We start from the raw sequence: 16016 nt of genomic DNA on the forward strand, positions 1-16016 counted from the left end.
ACTTCGACTCTGATGTCTATGCCTGATAGACTAAGTAGGCCCAGGATGTGACATCCTGCCGAGTCAGTCTCAGTCAGTTTCTTTTGTCTCTTTTCAGCCAGTGTGTGTGAGTGTGAGCAGTGTTTAGCAACCAATTTATCCTTCCTTTTGTGCGTGGATCCCGTAGAGTACTACGGATGCGTAGGGGTGCTAATACCTTCCCTTCGCATAACCGACTCCCGAACCCATTCTCTTTGGCCGCGAGACCATGTTCTTTCCTAGGTTTACTCTGAGCGTTTCCTTTCCCTCTTTTGGGATAAATAACGCACGGTGGCGGCTCTGTTGTTCTTCTTTTCCCGCCGGTTTTTCGCGCGATGCGACAGCTGGCGACTCTGCTGGGGACTAGAGAAGTTGACCTATGCTGGTCCATCTTCCCTGAGCGAGTCTCTCCTAGCGCTCTCTAGGTTAGGGTTTTGGTTGCTTTGTGCTGTTTTTTTTTATTGCATTCATTGTATATATGTGCATTTATTGCTTGCATTTATTATTTGCATTAATGTTTGCATTTCATTCATATTCATCTGCTGTGCTGTCTGTGTTTCTCTGTTTGGGGGTGGGAGTTACTTGAGGTAAAAGGCCCAATACCCAGGCTATGAGTGAAATCTAGGAAACCTAGGAATAGAGTGATTCATGGGAAGCGGGTGGTATGGCGCCACTTAGCGGAACATTGATATCACGAGCAGTTCAGACCCTGGTGGGATATTGTCGTTACATACTTCAGGTGTGTATATGATGGTATTCTGCGAAAGGTTATTTATGCTGCGTTTCTCTTCGACTTTACCCTAGCCTAGATAACACCCGTGAGTGGGGAGGGTTTGATCATTACAGGTACAGTTGCTGATTGTTGGTGACTTGTTGGTGACTCTTGGTACTGATGGTGACTATGGATTATGGGCATTTATTTCTGGGACGCCAGAGTTCTGTCCGTGGTTTATCAGCAGGTTCCGTTTATTTCGGATTCCCGGTTTGATTTGAGAGTACTTGTTCAGAGGATCTGTTTGTCATCCGTTCAGTGATTGTTCCTGTGAAGATGGTGATGTAGTCTCCGATTCCGTTTATTTCGGAACCCCCCAAGTTGGATTTATGGTGGCTTGATCCCACAGATATGACTGGTTCAGAGAAGTATTGGGGCTTTCAGATGACGTGGTGGCACAAAAGCCTGCATTCATGCATCTGCATCATATCACCTCGCATTCATCTGCATTCAACTCATGTCTGTCCGTATTCAGGGCTCATTTATTTTTAAATTAAAACCCCGGTGGAGAGACATCCAGATGTCAAAATGTTGTTGATTAAATTTTATCTGTCTCAATGAAACCAGAAAAAAGGAGGACTGAATATTCCTAGTACGGACAAACATTGCATGTGTGAGTCATACTAACCCATTTGCTGTTTTGTAGGTTTCAGTGATTCAACCGGTGCGCATAGCTTGTCTGTTCAGATAACCTGCTGGGGGTCAACAAATCCAAGCTGATGGATCTTCTCAACGCCGATACCCTTGAACTGAAAGAGATGATGAGGGAGTTGTTCAGTGTTGCGCAAGGGCTTGCCTTGGGACAGAAAGCCATGTTTGAAAGATTGGAAAGGATTGAGAAATGGCTGATAGTGGAGAAAGTTCAGGAGAAGGCTCCGTCCTCCGAAGTGAACAAACCTCCTGGTACTGTAGCAGAGAAACCCTCCGACAGTGGTCCATTCAAGAAGAAGGTTGAGCCAGTTGGTGTGCCCACAAAGAAAGAACGTAGCAAAGATCGTTATCATCCTTACGCTACCACTGTATCCACTCCTGTCAGCAAATCACCTACTCAACAGCAACAACTGCCACCTCAACAGAAGACACCGGGAGCTAAGAACCAGGTGAAGAAGAAGAATGAGGATCGTCAGTTTGAGGAACCACCGGTGACTTATGCCTTTCTTTTCCAAAGGTTGAGGGATCTGGGATTAGTTCGGCCGAGGATTTTGATTCCTATAGAACAGCAGCGGAGGCCTGCCAACTATGATGAGAGTGCCAAGTGCGAGTTTCACTCTGGGGCACCCGGGCACAGCATTGAAGGTTGCAGAGCTTTTAAGCATATTGTCCAAGATCTGGTGGACTCCAAGGCTATCAACTTGGCTCAGATAATGAATGAGGATGTCAACCCCGTACCCAGGCAAGGTCCTGTAAAAATCAAGATGGTGAAGAAGGCCAAGAAAGGATTGGAGATGACTGAGGCGGATCAGCTAAAGGTTCCAATGGCTATGGTTCCAAAATCTCTGATGCAGGATGGAGCTTTCCCTGCTGTTGATAATGCTTGTGCGACTGTCATTACAGAAGGGTGTGTATTGATGAAGGACCCGACCCAGAAGATGAAGAAAGTAGAAATGGACAATGAAAGATGTAAAGCACCCAGTCTGGCAGTTGAAACCGTCCAGGTGGAGAATGCCTTTGTCGCTGAGAAAAAGAAGAAGCTGTCCATTTCTTCTTATAAACAAGCTCTGGAGGTGGTGAAGAACCAAGAGGCCCAAGGCTGGGGAAGGATCATTGACATCGTGGCAAAAGCAGACATGTTTGGAGTCGGTTATCATCCGGATTTAGAGTCGTCTAGACCAGGCAGAGGATGTCGTCCACTGTACGCCTTCGTCAGTGCAGGAATGTTGGATCCTGGTCATACCCGTTCAGTGGGTGAAGATGTTGACAGCGACCGCGAGCTTGAGGCGTGGATAAAGTCATGCGTACCAGGCAACTGGAAGGCCTCCAAAAGCACCACTGTCACTCGTTCGGAAGAGTAGTATTTCTGTTTTTCAATTTTTGTTTGCATGAAAGCCATACGTTTTGCCCGAAACGTAATGGTCCATTGTAAGGGCCATCTCATGTGTTTCATTATGCAACATTTTTGCATCAGTAATGAATGGATGTTTTTGTAGTTAAAAGCGGTGTTCCCTGTTTTTCATTTTAATTTTGCAATTTTAAAAAGGAAAAAAACAAATAAAAATGGCAACGTTTTTCATTCTCTTTCCTTTTGATTTTGTCTCGTTCCAAAGTGATTACCCTCCTGATCTCACCGATAACGATTTGGTTACACCTCTGTATGACTTCGACAATTCGATCTATCATGCCAGAGAAAAAGGCGAAGAAGATTGTGATTTGTTGGAATTAGCCAGGTCATTGAAACAAGAGGAGAAGGTGATTCAACCGCACGAGGAGCGATTCAAGATTGTTACTCCAAGCTCCGCCGAGGTTAGAAAGCAAAAGCTGAGGCCGACAAAGGATGAGAAGGAGAGAAGGTGTGAATAGACTATCAAGATGCGAGCAGAGCTAATCAGAAAGATGGATTCCCGGTACATCACAATGAGGTATTGGTTGATCATATGGCTCAGGTCTCAGTGTTTATCTTCATGGATGGCTTCTTGGCCAAGACCAGATTGAATTGTTTCCAGATGATATGAAGTAAACCAGGTCCATCGCACAAGGGGCACCTTCTTGTTCTAAGTTGATGTCGTTCCGTCACGTGAGGCCGGTGCCACGTATCAGAGGTCTACGGTGACTTTGTTCCATGATATGATTCATCGTGAAAGCAAATTCCATGTTGATGACATGATGGCAAAGTCCCAAGCAGAACAGGGGCATCCGGTAGACTTAGGGCAAGTTGTTTGACCGTTTGAGATAACTCATACTTTTGAGTCTGAATCAGTGCACTTATGGAGTGTTGTCCATCAAGCTACCGAGGCTTGTTATGAGCGAATCAGAGGAATCGAGGTCGATCCTGCTAAAAAAAAAAAAAAAAAAAAAGAGAGATAAATTGCAGGAACTTCTGATTCCGATGCTTCCCAGGGGGATGATGGTTAATCTGGTACCCGGCAGCCCTCGAGGGGTCTATGAGGTGCGTACTGAGTCAGCATGACTAGTCTTGTCGAAAAGAGTATGCAATTTACCTAAGCAAAAAGTTCATCGACTGTGAAACAATACACTCACTGTTCGAAAAAACTTGATGTACTTCGGCATAGGCTGCTCGCCGACTGAGACAGTATATGCTGATTCATACCACTTTGTGAATGTCCATAATGGATCTGATCAGATATGTGTTTGAGAAGCTAGTAGCAACCCGTGGAAAGGTTATCAACCAAGGAAGTTTGAGGTCCCTGATGAGGACATCTCGAGGTACTCAAATCGAAGGATTGAGAGTGACTGATCCCGGAGGAGGGGCCTGACCCTGAATCCGAACGGATTCCGATGTCTGAGGGGGAAGAGATGAGGTGAATAAGTTAGTACTTCCCGGATCCCAGTTGGTTGCACCAACAATGGTGGCTGAACATAAAGTCTGTATCCTGGATATTGAACCTAGGGATGTGTATCTACCTGGGGCAGTGTTTTCCTCACGGAAATATGAGAAATCAGAGAAGACTGAATGGATAAGGACTCGGAATGACACGTTGAGCCCAGCTGAAGGAAAGGGCTGACAGTTACCTGGCATGGGGCAGTTGTACCCAGTGAACGAAGCATGTTGTTAACCAAGAAGTGTGACCTCGCGCGTACCACGTGGAAGAATTGGTTGAAAAGGATCCTTCCTCCTCAAGACGATTGTGAGGCAAATGGACAAACAGTCATGAATGTCCATTCGTGGTCCAGGGGGTCCCATCGGACAGAACCTTGTTGTTTATGACCACGGATGACGACGATTTTCCATTCCCTGTGAATGCGGACGCAGTTAGAAAATACTTCGTGAAAGAAACCCGCCGGACAAAAAAAAAGAATAAAGAGTCCAGGCAAAAAAAAAAAAAAAAAAAAAATGGGCATCCCGGCGAACCAAGAAAAAGAGAAAGGTTCGGGCAAAAGTTAGGGATAATAAAAGAAAAGAAATGTACACCCGGCAAGTTGAAAACCCGCAAGGGCGACTTGGGCAAAAAAGGGTATCCCGGCGGACTGAAACCCGAAAGGGCGGTCCAGGCAAAAGAGGGAATGAAACGAACAACTGCGTCCAGCATGATCGTTTGTGCTCTTGATGACTTGGCTAATCTCCGACAGAGACCGATCGGAAACGTCTCGTGCGGAAAGTCTTGAGGACATATGAGGTGTAACCGAGTTGGAACCCGATGAGATCACGGTTTCACGTTGCCATTAGGATAGATTTTTTCTTTTATGTGCAATCACCTCTTTCCAGGGTTTGCTTCCTGTGTGTTGCTCAATTGTGAGCCATCTTTTATTCCAGTCAAATAAAGCGTGTGTTCGATCAAGTAAATTTTGTTTTTGTGTCATTACTGTTTTGATTACGAAAACATCTATTCATTTTGATAAGAATATTTGCCTTTTGAAACATAGAGGTCCCTCCTGATGCATGCTTGTGAGATTGAAATCTGGAAATCTTACTTGGAAGTCTGAGTGACCTAAGTGTTGAGATATCAGAACACCTGGGGCATACCTGGGGCACGTTTTTATCTAACGATCTCTTGTGCAAGTACTGTTGGATATATTCATTCACTTGTCAGTGGTGATGTGAAACCTTTTTGACAAGAGATCCCCTCAGAGTCCAAATCAGGGGCAAGGAATAGTTGAACGGTGAAAAGACAGTGAAGGATTACTACGACGGTCCTGGAAAATTAATCAAGAAGACTCTTCAAAGTCTGATGATTGAAAAGTTTGTATGAATACCAGGAGTTCGATCCCCGTGGAGTACGGACGTGATTTGGAATACAAGATGATGGAGCAGAAAAGTCCAGAAGAGTCTGAGAGTTCTTAAAAGTGGAAAGTCAACACTATGGGTGGATGATGGATACCAGTGTTCGACGAGTCGACCGACATCCCTGTCGAACAAGCTGTATCTCCCCAGAGGATTGAGAGTATGATCTCCCTGGCAGATTTGAGATCGTTGTCTCCCCAGCAAGCCTGAAGGTTATCACGTCCCCAGCCCAAGTCAGTATTGAAGCTATCAGAATTATTTTCCCCTGCAGAGATGCCTATGGACAGTGCCTTCTTTCCCCAGCAGATCTAAGGATTGTTTCTCCCCAGCAGGCGTGTGCTTGCAAATTTCCCCAGTTGAGAATCCCCGCTGAGCGCCTGGCAGCTATTTTCCCCGGGAGTCCCCTAGTGGAGTTTATCAGTAGACTGTAGGTGTGTTCCCCAACAATTGGTTTTGTGATGCTGTTACCTCCAGTATGGCCGTGAGTGTTCATCCCAAGCAGGTTTGTGGGAATTCATCTCCGGTATGATATGACGTGTTATCATCCTCAACAGAGTTGTTACTCTCACTACTATGGTTGTTCTCTCCACAAGGATTGTTCTCCTCAGCAGAATGGTGTGGTTTTCCTCAGCAAGTTCCCCGAGTGGAGCGGGTCTCATGAAATACATCTCCAGCAGTGATTCTCCTACATATGGATTGGTTGGGTCGTCCCTAATGGAGTAACATTTATTTCTCCAGCAGAGTTCATCCTACCAGTGGATTGGACGGGTTTCTGTAGTAGACCGATATCGGCATCCCCAGCGGAGTTGTGATTGTTTTCCAAGTCTGAAGTTGTCTTCCCAGCAGAGGTTGTGTTGATGGTTTTTCCCCAGCAAAAGTTTGTCTTTCCCCAGCAGGATGGAAGTTGACATGGTTATAGGATCCCCAGCACAGTTCCTGGAGTTCCCCGGTGTTGTCTCTAAAGGAGACGTGTGTTTATGCATTCAGCATTTAGATAAGCATAGCATGTCGAATCATTAGTGCATAGCATTTCCATGATCATGGGGCATTGTGTAAAACAAAAAAAACTCATGCATCAACATTGCAAACATATCCATTAGCCCTAGGCCGTGGTGACCAGCCGAGCTCGGGTTGTTGGAAAGAGTTTAGCATCGCGCCATTGGATCGGCTTCAGGATTGGGTTCATCAGCATGGTTGAGAGGTTGGTGTTTTCCCAACAAGTGATTCCTCAGTCGAGTGGGTATCCCCAGCAGTGTTACTCCCCAATTGTTAGCATCTTGCCAGCTTGGGTCTTTTTTCCTTAAGCAGATATGGGTGTGTCTGATCTCTCCATGTAGAGTCTACCCCTTAAGCAGAAAGTGTCAATCTTTTCCTGCCATTTCCCCACTGAGATACATCCTCGTGGATGACGGTTGCTTCCGTTCCCTCCCTAATGGGATGGGTTTTCCCTATTGAGTTCTTTCCTCATTAGGATGAGTCTTGATTCAGTCTGCCTTTTTGGATCGATCCTAAATTGGCTTCTTGTTGACTATCTCTTGTGCTGCCCTGGGGCATAAATGAATAGTCGCTCACTAACTGGCACTCATTCATTTCATCCTCAGCGGAGTTTGTTGTTGGCTTCTACCTACAACCCGGTAGTTGTAAGTCCTATCTTTGTGGTTTTCTACCTACTAGCTGGTAGTTGTAAAATCCCACGTTCTCCCCTTGGTGGAGTTAACCCTGTGTGCTCATCTTATCGGTGACTGGTTACTTTTCCGTGGTTTTCTGCCTACTAACCGGTAGATGTAATCCCCTCTGTGCAGTTATCAGTATCCGGTTTGCGATATTGATATTCTTTCCCCTCTGGATACTTGCCTTGATCAAGCAGTATTGTCCCCATTGGGTCTTCCCCTTCTTTTTGGATACTCGCTCCGAGTAAGCAGCTTTATCCTCTTTTGATCGGTCATCTTTTGCATACCGAGTCTGGTACCCAGATGCCTTTCTTTTCGGTCGATTATTCACTTAACAACCTACAACCCGGTTATGGATAATCTTCCATGCGAGTGTATTATCTACGTTTTGACGGCTGTAGATAATATGTCTCACGTTTTTCCGGTATTCAGACCGAAGGAGTTTCCGACGATCAGGTCGATGTACTCATGGCACAAGACCAATTTTCCGGTATTCAGACCGAAGGAGTTTCCGACGATCAGGTCGATGTACTCATGGCACAAGGCCAATTTTCCGGTATTCAGACCGAAGGAGTTTCCGACGATCAGGTCGATGTACTCATGGCACAAGGCCAATTTTCCGGTATTCAGACCGAAGAAGTATTCTCCTCTCCGTTGGTGTCGATAAACGTCGAGTTTTTCCCAATCATCCGTTGATGATTTGGTTGTGTTCACTCTCCCCAGTAGAGTTTCCTCCTCTCCGTTGGTGTCGATAAACGTCGAGTTTTTCCTAGCCATCCGATGATGTCTAGTTGTACCCCTCTCCATGCAGAGTTACCTCTCCGTTGGTCTTGGTAAACGTCGAGTTTTCTCCCATTCATCCGTTGATGTCTGGTCGAGTCCTCCCAGTCATTCATTAATGTCTGGTTACCTCTCCGTTGGTTTCGATAAACGCCGAGTTTTTCCTGGTCGTCCCCAGTTGGTTACCTCTCCGTTGGTCTTGGTAAACGTTGAGTTTTTCCCATTTCGTCCGTTGACGTATGGTTGTATCCCTTCCAGTTATTCAATAACGTCTGGTTACCTCTCCGTTGGTCTTGGTAAACGTCGAGTTTTTCCTAGTTGTCCGTTGGCATCTAGTTGTGATTCATCGTCGTTGCGATGTCTGGATGTGGCCGTACCCTCTAAAAACAAAACCAAAAAATATATACCCAGTAATAAATAATCCCAGTGGACGTTTCCATTGGTGGATCCCTGTATTGTGCAAATTCTACGGTTCTTGGTATTCAATCCCTGTTTACCCTGAAAGTCTGACAGCCGTTGCTCTCATCCATTCGGGTTCCTAGTTGATTAAATAGGGGCAGCTGTAGCACCTCAAATTTGCACCTATCATTGTACATACATTTTCATATTAGGTCATAGCATATCATGGTCCATTGCATAGCATTGCATTGCCTCTTTTGCCTCAAGTGCAAGCCAAGCAAGAAATTAGGTCAAACTGGTCAGGAGATCAGTCAGTCAAGCAAGCAAGCACAATTCTCAAGGAGCCAAGGCCCTAGGGTTTGTACAACAAGTTCACATGACTTGGAGGTCCATTTGAAGTGTTCAAGTCAAGGGTTGAAGGCTTGGAGATCATCAGTTCATACACAGACAGTCAAAAGTCAAAGAAAGTCAACGGTCAGTCAAAGTAGTGGATGGTGGCCATTCTTGTGGAATTTGGGCACCATGCTCATTAATCAAGAGTTCATATGTCTTGGGACATCATTTGAAGTCAAGTTCTCAAGGAATTAGGGTTTGGAAGTCCTCAGTCAACGCACAATCAGACAGAAACCCTAAAAGTCAACTGTTGGTCAACTGTCCATTTAATCAGTGATTTGATGATTGGGATTGGTTTGTGAGAGTTCATTCATGTCCAAATAGTCATCATATATCATGCCAAACACCATCATGGAGGAATTTGAAGCCAGATCATGAATTTCCCAAAATGGAAACTGGGCCTGTAACTGAAACCTGCCATAAATGGAAAGTCTTGATCCTCAAACCTACATCATGATACAAGCCTCAAATGAATTTTTGCCCAACATGAAAGTTGAAGATCTTGTTCTCCCATTTCCAAAAAGTCCAAGAACTCTCAATTCCCATGTGTGGTTGGCAAGTTATGATCGAATCGATTTCAGAAAATCTTGAACTTCAAAGGGCCATATCTCTCAAACCGTTTGGCCAATTTTGGTGGGGTTTTTTCCTACAAGTCACATTTGATCCCCTCTTTCCAAAAATATAAATTTCATGAGCCAAAACTTCACCAATCAAAATGGCATATTTTGACTTTTCTCATTTAAATGCAAGTTTGACCAATGTTTGACTTTTTGATATAAACATTTTTTTAACATTTGGCCAATTGGAACAGCTTAGAAATATCATTTAAAACATGTTTGCAAGCTCAAATTATGCAGTACTTGCACCCATCATGTATCCATGTTTAGTTGCTTGAATTGGAAGAAAAGTACAAATTCAACCATGCTACCCCATGCTATCCACCATGCCTTGCTTTGTACTTTGAAAACAGAAAATTGGAAGCACATTTGCTGTCATTTGAAGCTTCATTGTGCAGCCAAAAAACCAGCAAAAGAGGCCATACTAATTTGCTTGAAAATGGGCAAAAAGGACACTTTCATCCATACTTCCATGGCCATGCTTTGTACTCACACATAGCAGTTTTTGTGCACCATTTTTTCTGTCAAACCAATCCTAATAGCAGGCACATAAACGACATTGGGGAGCAAACACAAAAAAAAACTCACTCATTTCTAAGAAACCTCATCTTTGGCATTTTTCCAAAAATCTTCAAAAACTTCCAAAGAGCTAAGCCGTGCCTTGTTTGAAACAACATCCAAGCAACATGTTGAACCTTTTTTAAACTCCATTCTTCAACTGTAAGAGCTCTTGGTGGACTGTCCTTTCCAAGCTCCATTAATGGCAAAGTGAGATTGCATCCAAACCAAGTCATCTCAAGCAAAACCTTCTTCATCATTCATCTTTTGAAGACCTTTGGAGCATCTGTTTTAGCTTATAACACACAAACAACAACTGTTTCGTGGATTTCTTCAAAAATAAGTAAGGATTCGAATCCCTCTTTTCTCTAAATGATGCTATGCTTTATGAAGAGCTTGCCTTGCTGTTTATTTTGCTCTTTGAATCGTGAAAAACCATCGAGAAATGAGAGAGAACGAGAGTTTTAAAGTTTGTTGTTCATGATTAATTTTGTTCGATTCTTGATGTTGTTGTTGTTTTTAGACAAATGGCATGTTGATTCGTGTTAGGGGCTGTTAGATCTTCATGAAAATATGTTTAAATGTTGTTTTTGGGACCTCTTGGGGTTTCTGGAAAAATTAAGTTGAAGGTGATGAAGAAAACCTTGCTGTTTTTGGGCTGCTGCGTTTTACCTGCGGATTTATCCGCGACCTTCATGCTGCTGCGTTTTACCTGCGGATTTATCCGCGACCTTCATGTTGCTGCGTTTTACCTGCGGATTTATCCGCGACCTGCATAGCCATCCGCGGATTTTCCTGCGGATTTCGTGCATTAGGGCTTCGCCTTCAATATTTATTTCATTTAATTACTCAATCTTCCAAAAATCATAAGTTCCTCATTTTAATTCCAAATTCATTGGGAATTTTTGCATCATGTCCATCTTGATCTCTAGTTTTTTGTCATATATTTCCAGAATTTTTGCATGGTCGAATTTTAAATGATGCTAGGGTTTGTGACATGTGACCAATTTTCGTACATCTTGCCAAAACATTTGTGAAATGATGATACTTTATCCAATGGCTCCCAAATTTTTTGTGCTTAAACTAGACACACTCATGGTTATTTTGGTGTAGAGTTTGTGAATTTATCATTGCTGGTTTGTGAGTTATGAATTTTTGAATTAGGGTGTGACAATTTGTGTCACACCATTGATGCCCAACTTCATGATTTTCATTACCATGCTTCTTGACCTCCAATTGATCTGATTTTTTGCATGAACCTACTCTTGTATGTATAGTTTACATGTGAATTTTCTTGGAATTATTTGTTGCATTTTCCTAATTGTTTGAGATTTTCTCCCCTGCTTGGTCATATGTTGACTTTTTGTGACACTTGCTCCCATTTCATTTGTGAAATTCTCATACTTTATTGGATGGACATGAAATTTTACATGAGATAACTAGACATCCTCATCTTTGCCATGGTTTTAGTCCCATTCATTTATCATACACCATTCTTGACTTATGAGTTTTCTAAGTTGATGCATGTTTGGTTGACTTCCTTAAGCATGTTCAAAATTGCTTTGACTTTCTGATTTTCATTGACTGCCTTCCACTTGTCCAAATGGGATGAAATTTGACATGCTTACCATGCTATGTGTTAGGAGTGACCATGATTTATTTGGTGATTTTTGGAAATGTTTTAGTTTGCTTTTGATGCAAGTCTTGCTGTTGACTTCTATGAGCTTCTGTTTTCCATACTTTGACCTAAATGGTTCATGAAATGATGATAGTGTTTGATATGAATGTGAACCCAATTGAGTTTGTTTCTTGAATGTTTAAACTTGACTTTGATTGGATATCCCTTTCTGTTTTGACTTTCTCATTTATTTTTGACCCTAGGCTTGCCCTAGTGGTCCTGGTACTCACTTTTGAGCTTATGTTTTCAGGTTAAGCTACAAATGCTTCAAAGAGATCATTACAATTTGATTGAGCTTGCTTGAATATCATTGTCTAACTTGTTTGTTTTGTAGGTGGCTTGGCTCACATGCCTTAAGCTTTGTGCCTTGCACATTCACTAGCTTGTGTTGACTGGTTGATGTCTGTTTCATTTTGATTTAACCCTGACTTGTATACTAACTGTGCTTGACTGATTTCAGGTACTTTAGTTGCTTGTAGTTCCTTGTGAACTTCTGCTTTGCTTTGCTTGTATAAGCAATTTGCGTTGAGGTATGTCTCTTTTACTTCATGTAGTCTGGAAGACCTAGCCTGTTACTTGGCCAGGCAACTGTCTGAAGTCCTCCTTAAGAGGCGATGTTTGTGACTGTTTACTTTTGTCCTTGCATAGAGTCAAAGACCTCCTAAGTGAAGAGGCAATTGGTGGAAGGTAGGGATATGCAATCTATCCCCCACTATTCAGTGTGTCTTCTGTTTTGCTCACACCACTGTGTTGATGCATTGCAGATACGAACCCAAGATCTTGTACAACTGTACAGTTGAGTCAGTTTTAAATGTGTAGAAGGGTTCCCACTTTCTGAACCCACACATTCTTGTTTTGAGCTCTCCCAGGCCAGGGATAAGAGCTGTGAAGTCTTACCTTCACTCACCTTTCATCTGCTTCACCTTAGCCCCTCAATGGCAAGGTTAAGAGCACCCTTCACCCAGTTCCAGAGGTTTGTTTGTCGAGGTTGATATGACCCCTCGACTAAAACCTAGCCTTTGCTTGAGCCTCTTGTATGCATATAGAGTGTGCTTCTTGTGATTGTGTTTGCTTGTTTGCTTTGCCTCTTTAGGTTTAGCTTAGACTTGCCCTTGTGCAAGATAGGTTGAGCTTGACTTGCCCTTGTGCAAAGTCGAGTCTGTGTGGCTTACTTCCTGTGTGAGCCATGCTTAGAGTTGTTCGGCCGAACTACGGCAACTCTGATTCTCATGTTCAGATGAGATACGTAGGCACGAGATGCGATGTCTTGTCGAGTTTGACTAACCACTAACACTAATCTCTTGTCTCTCACCCCTGTTGTGATTGAGATATCCCCTTTCTCTTGCCCTAGTTGCAATCGAGACCTTGCTTTTTCCTGTGAGCCATGCTTAGGATAGGTTGGCCCTTGTGCCATTTAGCTAGAAACCTTAACTTAGGGATGATTTTGCATGATAACATCTAGGCTCGAGTCGTAGTCTCCCTAGTTGTGTCTCCCTCTGTTATCTGGTTAGGCTAGAACCTTTGTCCCTCTGTAGGGGAACTACATCGCCCTGATCTTCACACCAGATGAAGTATGTAGGCAGGAGATTGAGCTGATCTCTCCGGGCGCCTTTTCTTTTCTTTTGTGTGTTTGTTTGACAGTTATAGGCTCGAGTCCCCGACTCCCTATTAACTTGTTGTGTTGTTGTGTGCTTGGAAGCCGATGTAAGTCCATCGAGTGGCATTTGGGTTCCAGTGTGTGTGTGTTTGGTTCGGATGCTGATATAAGTCCAGTGATTGGCAGTCGGGCTCCACGTTTGCCTGTGTTTGTTTGTGTGCGTGTCAGCCGAGCTACGAATGCTCTGATTCTTCTCTCGTCCGAGAAGATACGTATGCATAGGATGCGACATCCTAGCGAGCATGTGTTGTTTCCCCAGTCCGAACTACTTCGACTCTGATGTCTATGCCTGATAGACTAAGTAGGCCCAGGATGTGACATCCTGCCGAGTCAGTCTCAGTCAGTTTCTTTTGTCTCTTTTCAGCCAGTGTGTGTGAGTGTGAGCAGTGTTTAGCAACCAATTTATCCTTCCTTTTGTGCGTGGATCCCGTAGAGTACTACGGATGCGTAGGGGTGCTAATACCTTCCCTTCGCATAACCGACTCCCGAACCCATTCTCTTTGGCCGCGAGACCATGTTCTTTCCTAGGTTTACTCTGAGCGTTTCCTTTCCCTCTTTTGGGATAAATAACGCACGGTGGCGGCTCTGTTGTTCTTCTTTTCCCGCCGGTTTTTCGCGCGATGCGACATCATCCACATATACTTCTATTTCATGATGGATCATATCATGGAACAAAACCACCATAGCACGCTGGTACGTTGCCCCTGCATTCTTTAAACCAAATGGCATTACTTTATAACAGAACGTGCCCCATTGCGTCACAAACGTAGTTTTCTCCATGTCCTCAGGCGCCATCTTAATCTGGTTGTAACCTGAGAATCCATCCATGAATGAGAACACCTTGTGTTGAGCGGTGTTATCTACCAGAACATCAATGTGCGGGAGTGGAAAGTCATCCTTGGGACTCGCTTTATTCAGGTCTCGGTAATCTACACACATTCGCACCTTACCATCCTTCTTTGGCACTGGTACCACATTAGCAACCTATTGAGGATAAGAAGTAACAGCCAGAAAACCTGCATCAAATTGTTTCATCACCTCGGCTTTGATTTTCTCAGACATTTCAGGACGCATGCGACGAACCTTTTGCTTAACAGGACGACATTCTTCCCTCGTTGGCAGTCGATGCACTACTATATCGGTATCCAGTCCTGGCATGTCTTCATAAGACCAAGCAAAAATCTCTACATAGTCATGCAACATCTGAATCAACCTTCTCTTGACACTGTTTTCCAAGCCTGCTCCTATTTTGACTTCTTTCTTGTTTACTTCAGTACCCAGATTTACAGTCTCAACTGACTCCTCGTGTGGTTGTATAGTCCTTTCTTCCTGCAGTAACAGTCTGGCAAGTTCTCCAGGTACTTCACAATCTTCCTCACTTCCATCCTCGGCTTGGTAGATCGGATTTTCAAAGTCATAATGAACAGTAGTAGAACTATTGTCAACAGGATCCAGAGTGGGTATGGATCTGCAATTCGTTACGTGAGTGTGTGTAAGAAAACATAGCTCGTTTGGAAGATGACAGAAAAGATAAAGAGCGCAATATTTGAATGCAAAAAGTCCATTGATTTATTGAATATGAATATGCTTATGAAGATGACAAAACCCTTAACAAATTAGCTATTGTGCCCCGGGCATAGACACAACGCTTGGAGAAGTTCAATTGTAAAAAAAAACAAAAATTTGCAACACTAAAATAGACAATAACAATTACTCCTGACTAAAGGAAATCGGGATAGTGTCTTCAGCCTTCCAATTATTGAGTCTGTCACCAATTGTTGGGAAAATCCAGCTATCCAGGTCGCAATCGCTGTCAGCATCTTCTACAGCATTAATTTGACTCTTGGCTACCTTCTCAGAGCTAAACCCCAGGCCAAATTTGTCAGACTTGTACGGTACATCGATCAGTTGACCCCAACCAGTACAGCCACCATCTTCAACCACAGCTTGAGCGTCCTTCAGGGAAATCATAGTAGGAGGAGTCCGAATAACCTTGGGCACACCGGAAGTTGGCTTAAGGACAGGATTGGTCGGAGGAACTACTTCAAATGACTGACAAGGAGTCTCAATGAATTCACCATCCATCTCGACGTATCTGAAGGCATGCACACTATTGACAATGTACTCTTCTTCTCCACACACGGTGACAATTTTGCCCTCTGTGGGATACCTCAGCTTTTGATGGAGAGACGAAGCTACAGCACCTGACCCATGAATCCAAGGGCGTCCCAGTAAGCAGGAATAGGCAGGACGAATGTTCATTACATGGAAGGTAGTATTGAAGACTTGAGGTCCTATCTTGATAGGGAGGACTACTTCGCCATGGACAACACTCTTCGCACCATCGTAAGCACGTACCACAATGTCACTAGGTTTCAGTTCGATGCTTTTACAGTCCAGCTTATCCAGCACAGCTGTTGGCAGCACATTCAAGGAAGAGCCATTATCGATCAACACATGAGACAAAGTGATTCCCCTACACTCAATGGAGATATGCAGGGCTTTATTGTGATTCTTTCCCGCTGGTGTCAGGTCAGCATCGGAAAAGCCTAGGCCATTGTCAACAGCCAAGTGAGC

This window comes from Lathyrus oleraceus, chromosome 6 (assembly GCF_024323335.1).
Source record: "Lathyrus oleraceus cultivar Zhongwan6 chromosome 6, CAAS_Psat_ZW6_1.0, whole genome shotgun sequence".
NCBI classification, from domain to species: Eukaryota; Viridiplantae; Streptophyta; class Magnoliopsida; order Fabales; family Fabaceae; genus Lathyrus; species Lathyrus oleraceus.